General features: G+C 46.6%; 1 protein-coding gene across 1 annotated transcript in view; it reads left to right on the forward strand.

Moving 5' to 3' along the window:
- Positions 1-814: 814 nt before the first annotated feature.
- HABP4 (hyaluronan binding protein 4) overlaps positions 815-16174 on the forward strand; it is a 246856-nt gene continuing 231496 nt past the window's right edge. Inside the window, exon 1 of the mRNA XM_069762075.1 lies at positions 815-835. The gene's annotated coding sequence lies outside the window, so the exon portion shown is untranslated. The remainder of the gene's footprint in view (positions 836-16174) is intronic.

A 16174-nucleotide genomic window follows, 5' to 3' on the forward strand; every position in this document is an offset into this window, starting at 1 on the left:
CGCTGACACACCCTGCCTACGGAGGAGCTACGGACCACTATTTTCGGGACTTTTCAGCGTATTACGGCCGTAATATACGGACCGTATTTTCATACGCTGAGTGTGACGCCGGCCTAATACGGCAGATAGGAGCAGGTGCATAGAGAATAATTGTGCCGCATGTTTTGCGAGTTTTACGGACGTAGTTTCTGCGCTCTTACGTTCGTAAAACTCGCAAGTGTGAAGCCGGCCTCAGGCAGACCCGCTGAGATCACTGATCGACTGCAGTGGGAGAGACTCCGTGATGGACCCAGGAAGGGTGTGAAAAATATGAATAGCAGTATTGGGAATGGCCGTCCATACATACACTGCAGTAAGGGAAGGGCCAGTAACACCGCAGACCCGTACAGCCTGCAGCACTGAGACCTCCGCACTCCGGGGTGCAAAACTCAGCTGCAACAATCATCACATCTCCCGAACGGGACCACGTGTGCGGCCGGCAGGTAACTCCTCCCCTCATTAATAATAAACGACACCGAATACGGGATTGGATAAATGGGGACTGGAAGGCGGTACTGAGAACACAAGTGCGACGTCATCGACAGGCAGTCGTCTGGGTTAAATCCGTTCTGATTGGCTGTATGAGAGCTTTCATTTACTAACTGGAATCCTATTGGCTGTGGCGCGGCGGCGGGGTGCGGCCTCAGTGATAGCCGCAGGAGGAGTGTGAGTGCGGGGCGGGGCTATGGATGATTGACAGCGGTGAGGAAGCAGTCGGCGTGCCTAGTAGTGTATTTAGGCTGGAGTTGGGGGCGGGCCGGCGCTCGTGTCGGCGGAGTTGTGGCTACATGTAACGGTTGGTTGTGGTTTAGTTGGCGGGTGCTCCCGGTGGCGGTGTAGGGACGTTAATACGTGGGTGCGTCTGTCATGTAAGCTAGGAGTCCTGTATGCGCCGGGCATGTGTGTAACTGGTGGGGGCCGTTCCCTTCTATTTGGTGCCTGAGGCACACGGCTGCAATAAAGTGTATCAGTGGCCCCCAGCTGCGGCGTTAAAGGGAAAGCCTGCGCCTTTCTCACTGTCCCCGGGTCCAGCACGGGGTCTCCACTGACCCTCCTGGTGTGCATGGTGCTGGCGGCTGTGCCCCTCGGCCACCAGTGCTGCCAACAGTCCTGAAGATCCCGGCAGTAAGAAGTGGTCACCTTTCTGTCCTGACCATAAAACCGTTTGACCTCTGATTTCCTGAAGCTGGAGAAGCCTGTACAGATTTGCCTGCAATTCTCCTCGGTTCAGTGACCGCAGCTGGTGTCCGGATCAGAACCGTGGGCTGTGGTCCTGTATGTCTGATCATAATTTCACTAGCTACTGAGCCCATTCTACGCCCGGGTGGCGAGCATTTATATTGGTATATGGTCTCCATCATGTGCTGCTGCCATCCTGCACCCGTTCTGTCATGTGCTGCTCCCATCCTGCGCCCCCGTTCTGTCATGCGCTGCTCCCATCCTGCGCCCCCATCCTGTCATGTGCTGCTGCCATCCTGCGCCCGTTCTGTCATGTGCTGCTCCCATCCTGCTGCCATCCTGCGCCCGTTCTGTCATGTGCTGCTCCCATCCTGCGCCCCCGTTCTGTCATGTGCTGCTCCCATCCTGCTGCCATCCTGCGCCCGTTCTGTCATGTGCTGCTCCCATCCTGCGCCCCCGTTCTGTCATGCGCTGCTGCCATCCTGCGCCCGTTCTGTCATGTGCTGCTCCCATCCTGCGCCCCCGTTCTGTCATGTGCTGCTGCCATCCTGCGCCACTATTGTATTATATGCCCCCGTATGCTGCTGCCATATAAAAAATAAAAATACCATACTCACCTATCGTCCGGCTCCACTGCAGGTGTGTCTTCAAGAAAATGGAAAGCGCGGACTGCGCAGGCGCCGATTCCGGCAGCAGGAATCGGCGCCTGCGCAGTCCGCGCTCTCCGGTGCCATTTTCTTGAAGACACACCTGCAGTGGAGCCGGAGTGTGTCTACAAGAAAATGGCGCTGGAAAGCGCGGACTGCGCAGGCGCCGATTCCGGCAGCAGGACTCGGCGCCTGCGCAGTCTGCGCTTTCCAGCGCCATTTTCTTGAACACACACTCCGGCTCCTCTGCCTGTGACTGGACTCTTGTCACAGCAGAGGAGCCGGAAGACGGAGCCGCACGCAGCGCTGGAACGGAGGACAGGTGAATATACTTACCCTCCCTCCTGGCACGTCCACGGTCCCAGACTCTCCAGTGGAGATCGCAGTATGCGTTCAGTGCTTACGCATACCGCGATCTCCTGGGAGCGTCACTCTGTGGGGGCCAGACTGCGCCGGCGCTTGCGCCTGCGCAGTCTATAAAGGCTTTGGACAGAGTGACGCTCCCAGCGTTATATTATAGATGGCTCTAATGTGTCCAGACAAAGTCTTTTTTTTTCTTTCTGATAAACTGTCAAGAAAAAAAATGATAGTCAAGTTGGCAGCCCTGCTGGTGGGCTTATTGTCACTTTAGAGTGTTCCTTCTCCTCTTTGGGGGCTGTGACTGTGTTTTCAGGCGATGGGATGGTATGATCTTGTTTTTGGAGATGCAGATGTCAGTTCCACAATTACATCTTGGGTTCCAATCTCTGAGGCTATGTGCACAAGTTGCGGATTCTCTGCGGATCCGCATCGTTTTTTGCAGTGCAGAAGCGCTGCAGATCCGCAATTGATCTACAGTACAATGTAAATCAATGAGAAAAAATAAATGCTGTGCACACTTTGTGGAAAATCCGCTGCGGAATCAAAGGAGTAGCATGTCACTTCTTTTTTGTGTATTTGCAGCGTTTTTGTACCCATTCCATTATAGAAAACCACAGGGGTAAAAACCGCAGCAAAAATGCACAAAAAACGTGACAAATCCGCAGGTGCGTTTTCTGCCAGGAGAGGCAAAATCCGCACCAGAAATTCCTAAGCCTAATCCGCAACGTAGGCACATAGCCTTAGGGTAGGTGCACACGGTCAGTAGATGCTGCGGGTTGGGCACTTCATACATCTGCAGTGTGCAACCCGCAGAGGCCAGATGTTACAGCATAGTGGATGGGATTTCAGGAAATGTCCACTATGTGTCCAGAGACGCCCGCGGAGATGGACAGGCAGCACGTCTTTCTAGACCGCAGCATGTCATGCGGAGACACTCGGTCTCCACAAGACAAATGTCCCCGTACAATGTATAGGATGCGGTGATTCCACACGGTTCAATAAACATGTGGAATCACCTACGTTCAATAGACTGCAGCAGACAGCGCTGCCAGTTCCTGACCATGGGAACATAACATTGGGCTACGTGCCCACGATGCAGAGTTTCTGCGGGATTGATGCCGCACACTTATGCAGGGTCAAACTCAAAGCGGTCAGATGTGCCCAAACTGTAGTTGGCTGCCATATGAATGACATTGTAGAGCAGATGTATATGTATGGCATTGCTGTGGAGCAGATGTATATGTATGGCATTGCTGTGGAGCAGATGTATATGTATGGCATTGCTGTAGAGCAGATGTATATGTATGGCATTGTTGTGGAGCAGATGTATATGTATGGCATTGTTGTGGAGCAGATGTATATGTATGGCATTGCTGTAGAGCGGATGTATATGTATGGCATTGCTGTAGAGCAGATGTATATGATTGGTATTGTTATGGAGCAGATGTACAGTATATGTATGGCGTTGTGGAGCAGATGTATATGTATGGCATTATTGTGGAGCAGATGTATATGTATGGCATTGCTGTGGAGCAGATGTACAGTATATGTATGGCATTGTAGAGCAGATGTATACGTATGGAATTATTGTGGAGCAGATGTATATGTATGGCATTGCTGTGGAGCAGATGTATATGTATGGCATTGTTGTGGAGCAGATGTACAGTATATGTATGGCATTGCTGTAGAGCAGATGTATATGTATCCATTCAGAGAAAGAAAGCAGGAAAGGCAGCACTCGCCGATCCATCACGAGAGGTAACTTTTATTAGATTACATAAAAAACATCACGGCCGGGAGTACAAAAGTGTAAAGTGCGGCAAGCCTGACGGCCGTTTCGCGCCCTCCTGGCATGTATGTATGGCATTGTTATGGAGCAGATGTACAGTATATGTATGGCATTGCTGTAGAGCAGATGTATATGTATGGCATTGTTGTGGAGCAGATGTATATGTATGGCATTGTTGTGGAGCAGATGTATATGTATGGCATTGCTGTAGAGCAGATGTATATGATTGGTATTGTTATGGAGCAGATGTACAGTATATGTATGGCGTTGTGGAGCAGATGTATATGTATGGCATTGTTGTGGAGCAGATGTACAGTATATGTATGGCATTGCTGTAGAGCAGATGTATATGTGGCATTATTGTTGAGCAGATGTATATGTGGCATTATTGTGGAGCAGATGTATATGTATGGCATTGCTGTAGAGCAGATGTATATGTGGCATTATTGTTGAGCAGATGTATATGTGGCATTATTGTTGAGCAGATGTATATGTGGCATTATTGTTGAGCAGATGTATATGTATGGCATTATTGTGGAGCAGATGTATATGGCATTATTGTGGAGCAGATGTATATGTATGGCATTGCTGTGGAGCAAATGTATATGATTGGCATTGTTATGGAGCAGATATACAGTATATGTATGGCATTGCTGTAGAGCAGATGTATATGTATCCATTCAGAGAAAGAAAGCAGGAAAGGCAGCACTCACCGATCCATCACGAGAGGTAACTTTTATTAGATTTCATAAAAGACTTCATGGCCGGGATTACAAAAGTGTAAAGTGCGGCAAGCCTGACAACGGCAGTTTCGCACCCTCCTGGCATGTATGTATGGCATTGCTGTAGAGCAGATGTATATGATTGGCATTGTTATGGAGCAGATGTACAGTATATGTATGGCGTTGTTGTAGAGCAGATGTGTATGGCATTATTGTGGAGCAGATGTATATGTATGGCATTATTGTGGAGCAGATGTATATGTAATTATTGTGGAGCAGATGTATGTGTATGGCATTGTTGTGGAGCAGATGTATATGTATGGCATTGCTGTAGAGCAGATGTATATGATTGGTATTGTTATGGAGCAGATGTACAGTATATGTATGGCGTTGTGAAGCAGATGTATATGTATGGCATTGTTGTGGAGCAGATGTACAGTATATGTATGGCATTGCTGTAGAGCAGATGTATATGTATCCATTCAGAGAAAGAAAGCAGGAAAGGCAGCACTCACAGATCCATCACGAGAGGTAACTTTTATTAGATTACATAAAAAACATCATGGTCGGGATTACAAAAGTGTAAAGTGCGGCAAGCCTGACAACGGCCGTTTCGCGCCCTCCTGGCATGTATGTATGGCATTGCTGTAGAGCAGATGTATATGATTGGCATTGTTATGGAGCAGATGTACAGTATATGTATGGCGTTGTTGTAGAGCAGATGTGTATGGCATTATTGTGGAGCAGGTGTATATGTATGGCATTATTGTGGAGCAGATGTATGTGTATGGCATTGTTGTGGAGCAGATGTATGTGTATGGCATTGTTGTGGAGCATATGTATGTGTATGGCATTGCTGTAGAGCAGATGTATATGTATGGCATTGTGGAGCAGATGTACAGTATATGTATGGCATTGTTGTGGAGCAGATGTATATGTATGGCATTGTTGTGGAGCAGATGTATATGTATGGCATTGTTGTGGAGCAGATGTACAGTGGGGCAAAAAAGTATTTAGTCAGTCAGCAATAGTGCAAGTTCCACCACTTAAAAAGATGAGAGGCGTCTGTAATTTACATCATAGGTAGACCTCAACTATGGGAGACAAACTGAGAAATAAAAATCCAGAAAATCACTGTCTGTTTTTTTTAACAATTTATTTGCATATTATGGTGGAAAATAAGTATTTGGTCAGAAACAAACAATCAAGATTTCTGGCTCTCACAGACCTGTAACTTCTTCTTTAAGAGTCTCCTCTTTCCTCCACTCATTACCTGTAGTAATGGCACCTGTTTAAACTTGTTATCAGTATAAAAAGACACCTGTGCACACCCTCAAACAGTCTGACTCCAAACTCCACTATGGTGAAGACCAAAAAGCTGTCAAAGGACACCAGAAACAAAATTGTAGTCCTGCACCAGGCTGGGAAGACTGAATCTGCAATAGCCAACCAGCTTGGAGTGAAGAAATCAACAGTGGGAGCAATAATTAGAAAATGGAAGACATACAAGACCACTGATAATCTCGCTCGATCTGGGGCTCCACGCAAAATCCCACCCCGTGGGGTCAGAATGATCACAAGAACGGTGAGCAAAAATCCCAGAACCACGCGGGGGGGACCTAATGAACTGCAGAGAGCTGGGACCAATGTAACAAGGCCTACCATAAGTAACACACTACGCCACCATGGACTCAGATCCTGCAGTGCCAGACGTATCCCACTGCTTAAGCCAGTACATGTCCGGGCCCATCTGAAGTTTGCTAGAGAGCATTTGGATGATCCAGAGGAGTTTTGGGAGAATGTCCTATGGTCTGATGAAACCAAACTGGAACTGTTTGGTAGAAACACAACTTGTTGTGTTTGGAGGAAAAAGAATACTGAGTTGCATCCATCAAACACCATACCTACTGTAAAGCATGGTGGTGGAAACATCATGCTTTGGGGCTGTTTCTCTGCAAAGGGGCCAGGACGACTGATCCGGGTACATGAAAGAATGAATGGGGCCATGTATGGTGAGATTTTGAGTGCAAACCTCCTTCCATCAGCAAGGGCATTGAAGATGAAACGTGGCTGGGTCTTTCCACATGACAATGATCCAAAGCACACCGCCAGGGCAACGAAGGAGTGGCTTCGTAAGAAGCATTTCAAGGTACTGGAGTGGCCTAGCCAGTCTCGAGATCTCAACCCTATAGAAAACCTTTGGAGGGAGTTGAAAGTCCGTGTTGCCAAGCGAGAAGCCAAAAACATCACTGCTCTAGAGGAGATCTGCATGGAGGAATGGGCCAACATACCAACAACAGTGTGTGGCAACCTTGTGAAGACTTACAGAAAACGTTTGACCTCTGTCATTGCCAACAAAGGATATATTACAAAGTATTGAGATGAAATTTTGTTTCTGACCAAATACTTATTTTCCACCATAATATGCAAATAAAATGTTAAAAAAACAGACAATGTGATTTTATGGATTTTTTTTTCTCAGTTTGTCTCCCATAGTTGAGGTCTACCTATGATGTAAATTACAGACGCCTCTCATCTTTTTAAGTGGTGGAACTTGCACTGTTGCTGACTGACTAAATACTTTTTTGCCCCACTGTATATGTATGGCATTGTTGTGGAGCAGATGTATATGTATGGCATTGTGGAGCAGATGTATATGTATGGCATTGCTGTAGAACAGATGTATATGTATGGCATTGTTATGGAGCAGATGTACAGTATATGTATGGCATTGTGGAGCAGATGTATATGTATGGCATTGCTGTAGAACAGATGTATATGTATGGCATTGTTGTGGAGCAGATGTACAGTATGTATGGCATTGCTGTAGAGCAGATGTACAGTATATGTATGACATTGTTGTGGAGCAGACGTATATCTATGGCATTATGGAGCAGATGTACAGAGTATATGTATGGCATTGTGGAGCAGACGTATATCTATGGCATTATGGAGCAGATGTACAGAGTATATGTATGGCATTGTGGAGCAGATGTATATGTATGGCATTGTTGTGGAGCAGATGTATATGTATGGCATTGCTGTAAAGCAGATGTATATGTATGGCATTGTTGTGGAGCAGATGTATGTATAGATAGAGGGCTAGGCCATCCGAACAAGTTAGAAACACCGATACCAGACTTGCGGTGGATACCGCGTCTTCCTCCTGCTCTCCAGCTGTTTCTAACTCCATCTACAGGATTGCCTGTTTAGTCAAATAAAAAATAAAATTTTTTTGATGCAATATCTTTCTCTCAAGGGTTTGTCACATACCCTTCTCCGATTAGCTATAGAGCACACTGATGAAGGTCGTTTGCAGACCGAAACGTTTGTGAACATTGTGAATACTGTATGTATTAAACACTATGTTGCATCAGACTCCCCAGAGTGTGCCTAAGTATATATTTATTCACTACATAAATAAACCTGCTGCGGTCTGGAAAGATGCGCCGCATGTCCGTCTCTGCGCGTGAGCCACGGGCATTAGTGCATCTACAGTGGGTATGGGATTTCTTGAAATCCCATCCACTATGCTGTAACAGCTGGACACTGCAGATGTACGCGGCGTCCAATCCACAGCGTCTACTGACCGTGGGAACATATACCAATATACCTGCAAAAAGGAAATCAAAAAATAAATGTTAGGTCTCTGACTATGGCGACAAATATACAATTTATTTATTTTTATTACCGTAAATGCATTTTGAGTGCGTAAAAATGAGAAACAAAGCCTATGTAAATCGTGAATTGATGTAATGGTGCTGACTGAAGAATAATACCATGTTATCACTTAAATCACATAGTGAATGGTGTAGTGTTAAATAAAATACATTAAGGAGTCTTTAGTGTGGTCAACTATTTATCACCGTAATAAATTGTGCGCACACTAGTCATGAGCGAACATGCTCTGATAACGTCTTTTATCTGAGCTTCTGGGCATGCTCGTATATTATGTTCGAGTCCCTGCCGCTGCTTGATTTTCAGCTGTTGGCTTCCACAGATGCAGTGATTACCCGGCCCCCATATGTATTGAGTCTGTCGATGTGCCCATGTTGCAGAAATGCTGCGGAAATGTCCGCAGCATTTCCACAACTCCCTGCCGTGGGTATAACGCATGTGGAATTCGCATGCAGTTTCCCGCAAAACAAAAGCGTTTTTAGCTTGCTGAATGCTTGCGTTTTCCAAGCGATTTGAAGCATCGCTTGGAAAAGTGATTGACAAGTTGGTCACACTTGTCAATCATAGTGCTTGACAAGTGTGACCAACTTTTTATTTTTGATGCTGCCTATGCAGTATCAATAGTAAAAGAGAATATTAAAAATAAAAAAAAATGGTTATTCTCACATTCCGACGGCCCCCGATCTCCTCAGTGGCGCTCCCGGTACGTTCCGTTCTCGGGGATGCTTTGCGCGAAGGACCTCTGTGTACTTTGTGGCTTAACCCCTTAGCGACCGCCGATACGCCTTTTAACGGCGGCCGCTAAGGGTACTTAAACCACAGCGCCGTTAATTAACGGCGCTGTGGAAAAAGTGAATAGCGCCCCCCAGAGGCCGATTTTCTCCGGGGTCTCGGCTGCCGGGGGTAGCCGAGACCCCAGAGAACATGATTCGGGGGGGTTTTTAACCCACCCCGCATTTGCGATCGCCGGTAATTAACCGTTTACCGGCGATCGCAAAAAAAAAAAAAAGCGATCTTATTCATTTCTCTGTCCTCCGATGTGATCGCACATCGGAGAACAGAGAAAAGGGGTCCCAGGTGGCCCCCCAATACTCACCTAGCTCCCCCGATGCTCCTCGTGGCTCCCGGTGGGCGCCGCCATCTTCAAAATGGCGGGCGCATGCGCAGTGCGCCCGCCGGCCAGCCCCGCGAGAATCTTTGGGGTCTCGGCTGCCGGGGGTAGCCGAGACCCCAATGAGCATGATCGGGGTCGGTTTTAGCGACCCCTGTTTTGCGATCGCCGGTAATTAACTGTTTACTGGCGACCGCAAAAAAAAAAAAAAAAAGTAAAGTGTAATTCTCTGTCCTCTGATGTGATCGCACATCAGAGGACAGAGAAATAGGGGGATTCGGGGACCCTACAATACTCACCTGTGTCCCTGGATCCTCTTGCTGCTCCTCCTGGCCGCCGGCAGAAGAAAATGGCGGGCGCATGCGCAGTGCGCCAGCCATCTGTCTCCATCTGCCGGCCGGCAGGAGAACAGCAGTTGGGGCTAAAATTGGGGGTAGGGGTAGGGTTAGGGCTAGGGTTAAGGCTAGGGTTGGGGCTAAATTTAGGGTTAGGGTTGGGGCTAAATTTAGGGTTAGGGTTGGGGCTAAATTTAGGGTTAGGTTTCTTTCACACTTATGTCGGTACGGGGCCGTCGCAATGCGTCGGCCCGACATACCGACGCACGTTGTGAAAATTGTGCACAACGTGGGCAGCAGCTGTAGTTTTTCAACGCATCCGCTGCCCAATCTATGTCCTGGGGAGGAGGGGGCGGAGTTACGGCCACGCATGCGCGGTCAGAAATGGAGGATGCGACGTACAAAAAGTTTCATTGAACGTTTTTTTGTGCCGACGGTCCGCCAAAACACAACTGATCCAGTGCACGACGGACGCGACGTGTGGCCATCCGTCACGATCCGTCGGCAATACAAGTCTATGGGCAAAAAACACATCCTGCGGGCACATTTGCAGGATCCGTTTCTTGTCCAAAACGACTGATTGCGACGGAATGCCAAACGACGCAAGTGTGAAAGTAGCCTTAGGGTTGGGGCTAAAGTTAGGGCTAGGGTTGGGGCTAAAGTTAGGGTTAGAGCTGGGACTAGGGTTAGGGTTTGGATTAGGGTTGGTATTAGGGTTAGGGTTGGCATTAGGGTTACGCTTGGGATTAGGGTTAGGTTTGGGATTAGGTTTAAGGTTAGGGTTGTGATTAGGGGTGTATTGGGATTAGGGTTAGGTTTGAGGTTAGGGTTGAGATTAGGATTAGGGGTGTGTTGGATTTAGGGTTTTGATTAGGGTTATGGTTAGGGTTGACATTAGGGTTGTTTTGGGGTAAAGGTTGGGATTATGGTTAGGGTTAGTGATTAGGATTATGGATCAGGTTGGGATTAGGGTTAGGGGTGTGTTGGGGTTAGGGTTGGAGCTAGAATTGGGGGGTTTCCACTGTTTAGGTACATCAGGGGGTCTCCAAACACGACAGCCAATTTTGCACTCAAAAAGTCAAATGGTGCTCCCTCCCTTCTGAGCTCTGCCGTGCGCCCAAACAGTGGGTTACCCCCACATATGGGGCATCAGCGTACTCTGGATCAATTGGACAACAACTTCTGGGGTCCAATTTCTCTTGTTACCCTTGTGAAAATAAAAACTTGGGGGCTACAATATCTTTTTTGTGAAAAAAAAAATATTTTTTATTTTCACGACTCTGCATTCTAAACTTCTGTGAAGCACTTGGGCATTCAAAGTTCTCACCACACATCTAGATAAGTTCCTTTGGGGGTCTAGTTTCCAAAATGGGGTCACTTGTGGGGGGTTACTACAGTTTAGGTACATCAAGGGCTCTGCAATCGCAACATAATGCCCACAGACCATTCTATCAAAGTCTGCATTCCAAAAAGGCGCTCCTTCCCTTCCGAGCTCTGCCGTGCGCCCAAACAGTGGTTTACCCCCACATATGGGGTACCAGCATACTCAGGACAAATTGGACAACAACTTTTGGGGTCCAATTTCTCTTGTTACCCTTGTGAAAATAAAAACTTGGGGGCTAAAAAATCTTTTTTGTGGAAAAAAAATATTTTTTATTTTCACGGCTCTGCATTATAAACTTCTGTGAAGCACTTGGGCATTCAAGGTTCTCACCACACATCTAGATAAGTTCCTTACGGGCTCTAGTTTCCAAAATGGTGTCACTTGTGGGGTGTTTCCACTGTTTAGGCACATAAGGGGCTCTCCAAACGCGACATGGCGTCCGATCTCAATTCCAGCCAATTCTACATTGAAAAAGTAAAACGGCACTCCTTCTCTTCCAAGCTCTGCGGTGCGCCCAAACAGTGGTTTACCCCCACATATTGGGTATCGACGTACTCAGGAGAAATTGCACAACAACTTTAGTGGTCTAATTTCTCCTGTTACCCTTGTGAAAATAAAAATTTGTGGGCAAAAAGATCATTTTTGTAGAAAAAATGCAATTTTTTTTTTTTCACGGCTCTACGTTATAAACTACTGTGAAGCACATGGGGGTTCAAAGTGCTCGCCACACATCTAGATAAGTTCCTTAAGGGGTCTAGTTTCCAAAATGGGGTCACTTGTGGGGGGTTTCCACTATTTAGGCACATCAGGGGCTCTCCAAACGCGACATGGCGTCCAATCTCAATTCCAGCCAATTCTACATTGAAAAAGTAAAACGGCACTCCTCTTCCAAGCTCTGTGGTGCGCCCTAACAGTGGTTTACGCCCACATATTGGGTATCAGCGTACTCAGGAGAAGTTTCACAACAACTTTTGTGGTCTAATTTCTCCTGTTACCCTTGTGAAAATAAAAATTTGTGGGCAAAAAGATCATTTTTGTGTAAACAAAAGTGATTTTTTTATTTTCACGGCTCTACGTTATAAACTTCTGTGAAGCACTTGGGGGTTCAAAGTGCTCACCACACATCTAGATAAGTTCCTTAAGGGGTCTAGTTTCCAAAATGGGGTCACTTGTGGGGGGTTTCCACTATTTAGGCACATCAGGGGCTCTCCAAACGCGACATGGCGTCCAATCTCAATTCCAGCCAATTCTACATTGAAAAAGTAAAACGGCACTCCTCTTCCAAGCTCTGTGGTGCGCCCTAACAGTGGTTTACGCCCACATATTGGGTATCAGCGTACTCAGGAGAAGTTTCACAACAACTTTTGTGGTCTAATTTCTCCTGTTACCCTTGTGAAAATAAAAATTTGTGGGCAAAAAGATCATTTTTGTGTAAACAAAAGTGATTTTTTTATTTTCACGGCTCTACGTTATAAACTTCTGTGAAGCACTTGGGGGTTCAAAGTGCTCACCACACATCTAGATAAGTTCCTTACGGGGTCTAGTTTCCAAAATGGTGTCACTTGTGGGGTGTTTCCACTGTTTAGGCACATAAGGGGCTCTCTAAACGTGACATGGCGTCCGATCTCAATTCCAGCCAATTCTGCATTGAAAAAGTCAAACGGCGCTCCTTCACTTCTAAGTTCTGCGGTGCGCCCTAACAGTGGTTTACCCCCACATATGGGGTATTGGCGTATTCAGGAGAAATTGCATAACAAAATTTATGGTTACATTTCTGTTTTTACACTTGTGAAAATAAAAAAAATGGTTCTGAATTAAGATGTTTGCAAAAAAAAGTTAAATGTTCATTTTTTCCTTCCACATTGTTTCAGTTCCTGTGAAGCACGTAAAGGGTTAATAAACTTCTTGAATGTGGTTTTGAGAACCTTGAGGGGTGTAGTTTTTAGAATGGTGTCACACTTCATTATTTTCTATCATATAGACCCCTCAAAATGACTTCAAATGTGATGTGGTCCCTAAAAAAAAAATGGTGTTGTAAAAATGAGAAATTGCTGGTCAACTTTTAACCCTTATAACTCCCTAACAAAAAAAATTTTGTTTCCAAAATTGTGCTGATGTAAAGTAGACATGTGGGAAATGTTATTTATTAACTATTTTTCGTGACATATCTCTCTGATTTAAGGGCATAAAAATACAAAGTTTGAAAATTGCAAAATTTTAAAAATTTTCGCCATATTTCCGTTTTTTTCATAAATAATCGCAAGTAATATCGAAGAAATGTTACCACTAACATGAAGTACAATATGTCACGAAAAAACAATCTCAGAATCAGCGGGATCCGTTGAAGCGTTCCAGAGTTATAACCTCATAAAGTGACAGTGGTCAGAATTGCAAAAATTGGCCTGGTCATTAAGTACCAAATTGGCTCTGTCACTAAGGGGTTAAACATGCTCCCCACGCCACTAGATAAATCCCTTCATGGGTTTAGTTTCACAAATGGGTGGGTGTGGGTTTCCTCCTTTTTTTTCCAAGTTGGAGGGCTGTGTAAATGTAACAAGGGGTCCAAATATGCACTAAAAATACAAGCTTGGTTTTAGAGCCCGGCCATGTTCCCAAATGTTACTGCCACTTGTGAAAATGTCAAATTGGGGGTTAAAACAACATTATACTAGAAAAATTAACTTTCCAGTTCACCACCTGACAGCACACTGGAGGACGTCCTTCTTATCCTTGATGGGACAGGAACACGAGAGGTTAAAAGGACCCTCCCCCTACCACCCTTCAGTGTTTATCCTGTCCCATCAGGGATAGGAACGGACGAGAGGATCTGCCGTTCTGTGCGGGGGGGATGTGGATCGGGGGGGCTCAGCCTCACACTTCCCTCCTGTGACTCCCGTTGGCTGACACCCGCCCGAAGGGTCCCTCAGCCTACCAGTGTAGCGCTGCTCCTGGGTTGGGGATCGCTTCCTCCTGGCGGGGGCTCTCGATCCCTCCGTCCATCCCCTGGTGTGTGCGGCCTCTGCTGGCGTCGGCGTCTCCATGCGGCCGCTGGGGGAACCAGTTCAACGCCGCACCTTCCTCTTTCCGGCCGCATGTCACTTCCGGTTTGCGGCTGAGGGGGACGGACGGCGTCTCTGCTACAGGAAGTGCAGAGGAAAGAGAGGTGGAGAACGCTGGAGCGTCATTTTTTGAGTGAGGAACAGAATAAAAAGGTATGTGCAGGGGCAGTAGTGATCTCTAAAGCATCATGGAGGACGCAGCTAGAGCAGAGGGTCAGGAGTCAGCAGCACTAGTAAGTAGAGGCCAAAAAAAAAAAAAGCTAGTGTTTGCTATATATATATATATATAATCTCCATAGGCAGCCTCCCTATCTGAGAAATCGGTAAAGAAACCCAGTAGGAATAAGAAGTGTCCTATCTGTGCGGTTAAGCTAAAGGATTCCTGGCAGAAACCCCTATGTGAAGCATGCACCTGCAAAGTCATAGGAGAGGAGCAGGCGTCTCTTATGTCTAATATGAGAGCCATGATAAGGGAGGAAGTTCAGGCTTCAGTCTCAAGTCTGGTACTCCCTCAAGTCTCACCCTCACCTTCACCTTCGGAGAGGCCGAGGAAAAGACCAAGGGTCGAGTACTCTTCCATAGACTCATCATCCTGTGGGTCGGAGGTAGAGGAGGAAGATGAGAGTAGAGATCCCCCGGAGAAAGGGAGAAGATATCTGTTCTCTGCTGCGGACACTGGAGAGCTGTTGGAAGCAGTGCGGCACACCATGCAGGTGGAGGAGCCGCAGCCATCTTGCTCCGTTCAGGACGAAATGTTTGGAGGCTTGCGCTCACAGACATCCAAAGTGTTCCCTGTTAACTCCCATATTAGATCTATGATTCTGGAGGAATGGGAGGAAGCCGAGAAGAGACTGACTATTCCTAAGGACTTCAGACTCCGCTTGCCGTTTAACCCAGAGGAAGTCAAGGAGTGGGTTGATGTACCAAAAATTGACATACCCTTGGCTAAAGTCTCCAAAAGGACGGCGATTCCGTTTGAAGATTCGTCCAACTTGAAAGAACCCATGGACAGAAAAGCAGATGGCCTTCTAAAAAGGGCCTGGGAAAGTTCCTCGGCAATTATTGGGGCTAATATTGCAGCGACATCAGTAGCCCGCTCCATGGACCTTTGGCTAGATGATCTTAAGGATCAATTAATAGCTAAAACATCCAGAGATAATATTCTAAATTCCCTACCCTTGCTAAAGCTAGCAACTACCTTCTTGGCAGACGCATCTGCAGAATCGGTTAGGTTCGCAGCTAGGGGCCAGTCGCTATCGAATGCAGCCCGTAGAGTCATCTGGCTTAAGAGCTGGTCAGGGGACATGCATTCTAAGAATAAATTGTGTGCTATACCCTTTTCCGGGGGCAAGGTCTTCGGACCAGTCCTCGACGATATTTTAGAGAAAGCTGCAGATGTTAAGAAAGGTTTTCCGGAAGAGAAACCTAAAAAATTCCAGCCCTTTCGGAGGCCCCGCTATAATCAAAAACCCGATTATAGGGGTAAGGGAAAGCAGGGTAGATAGAGCTACCAAAAAGGGGGGATAACAGGCCTAAAAATAAAGAAACAAGCTACTCTGGACAGGGTTCCAGTTACCGCAGAAAATGACGCCATCAGAGTAGGGGGTCGTCTGACAGGTTTTCTGGAAGGTTGGAGGGAGATCACGTCAAGTCCAGGGGTCTTACAGATAGTATCCCAGGGATACAAAATAGAATTCACATCTCTTCCTCCCGAAAGATTCCTGGTATCCAGCTCCCACCTAAAACTGTCATCCCCCATGTGGTCAGATATTCAGGACCTTCTAAAAATGGCGGCCATTGTCCCAGTACCCCCTCAGGAAGAAGGCAGGGGTCATTACTCCAATCTCTTCTCTGTAACAAAACCATCGGGA

The sequence above is a fragment of the Ranitomeya imitator genome, chromosome 1 (genome assembly GCF_032444005.1).
Source record: "Ranitomeya imitator isolate aRanImi1 chromosome 1, aRanImi1.pri, whole genome shotgun sequence".
Lineage (NCBI taxonomy): Eukaryota > Metazoa > Chordata > Amphibia > Anura > Dendrobatidae > Ranitomeya > Ranitomeya imitator.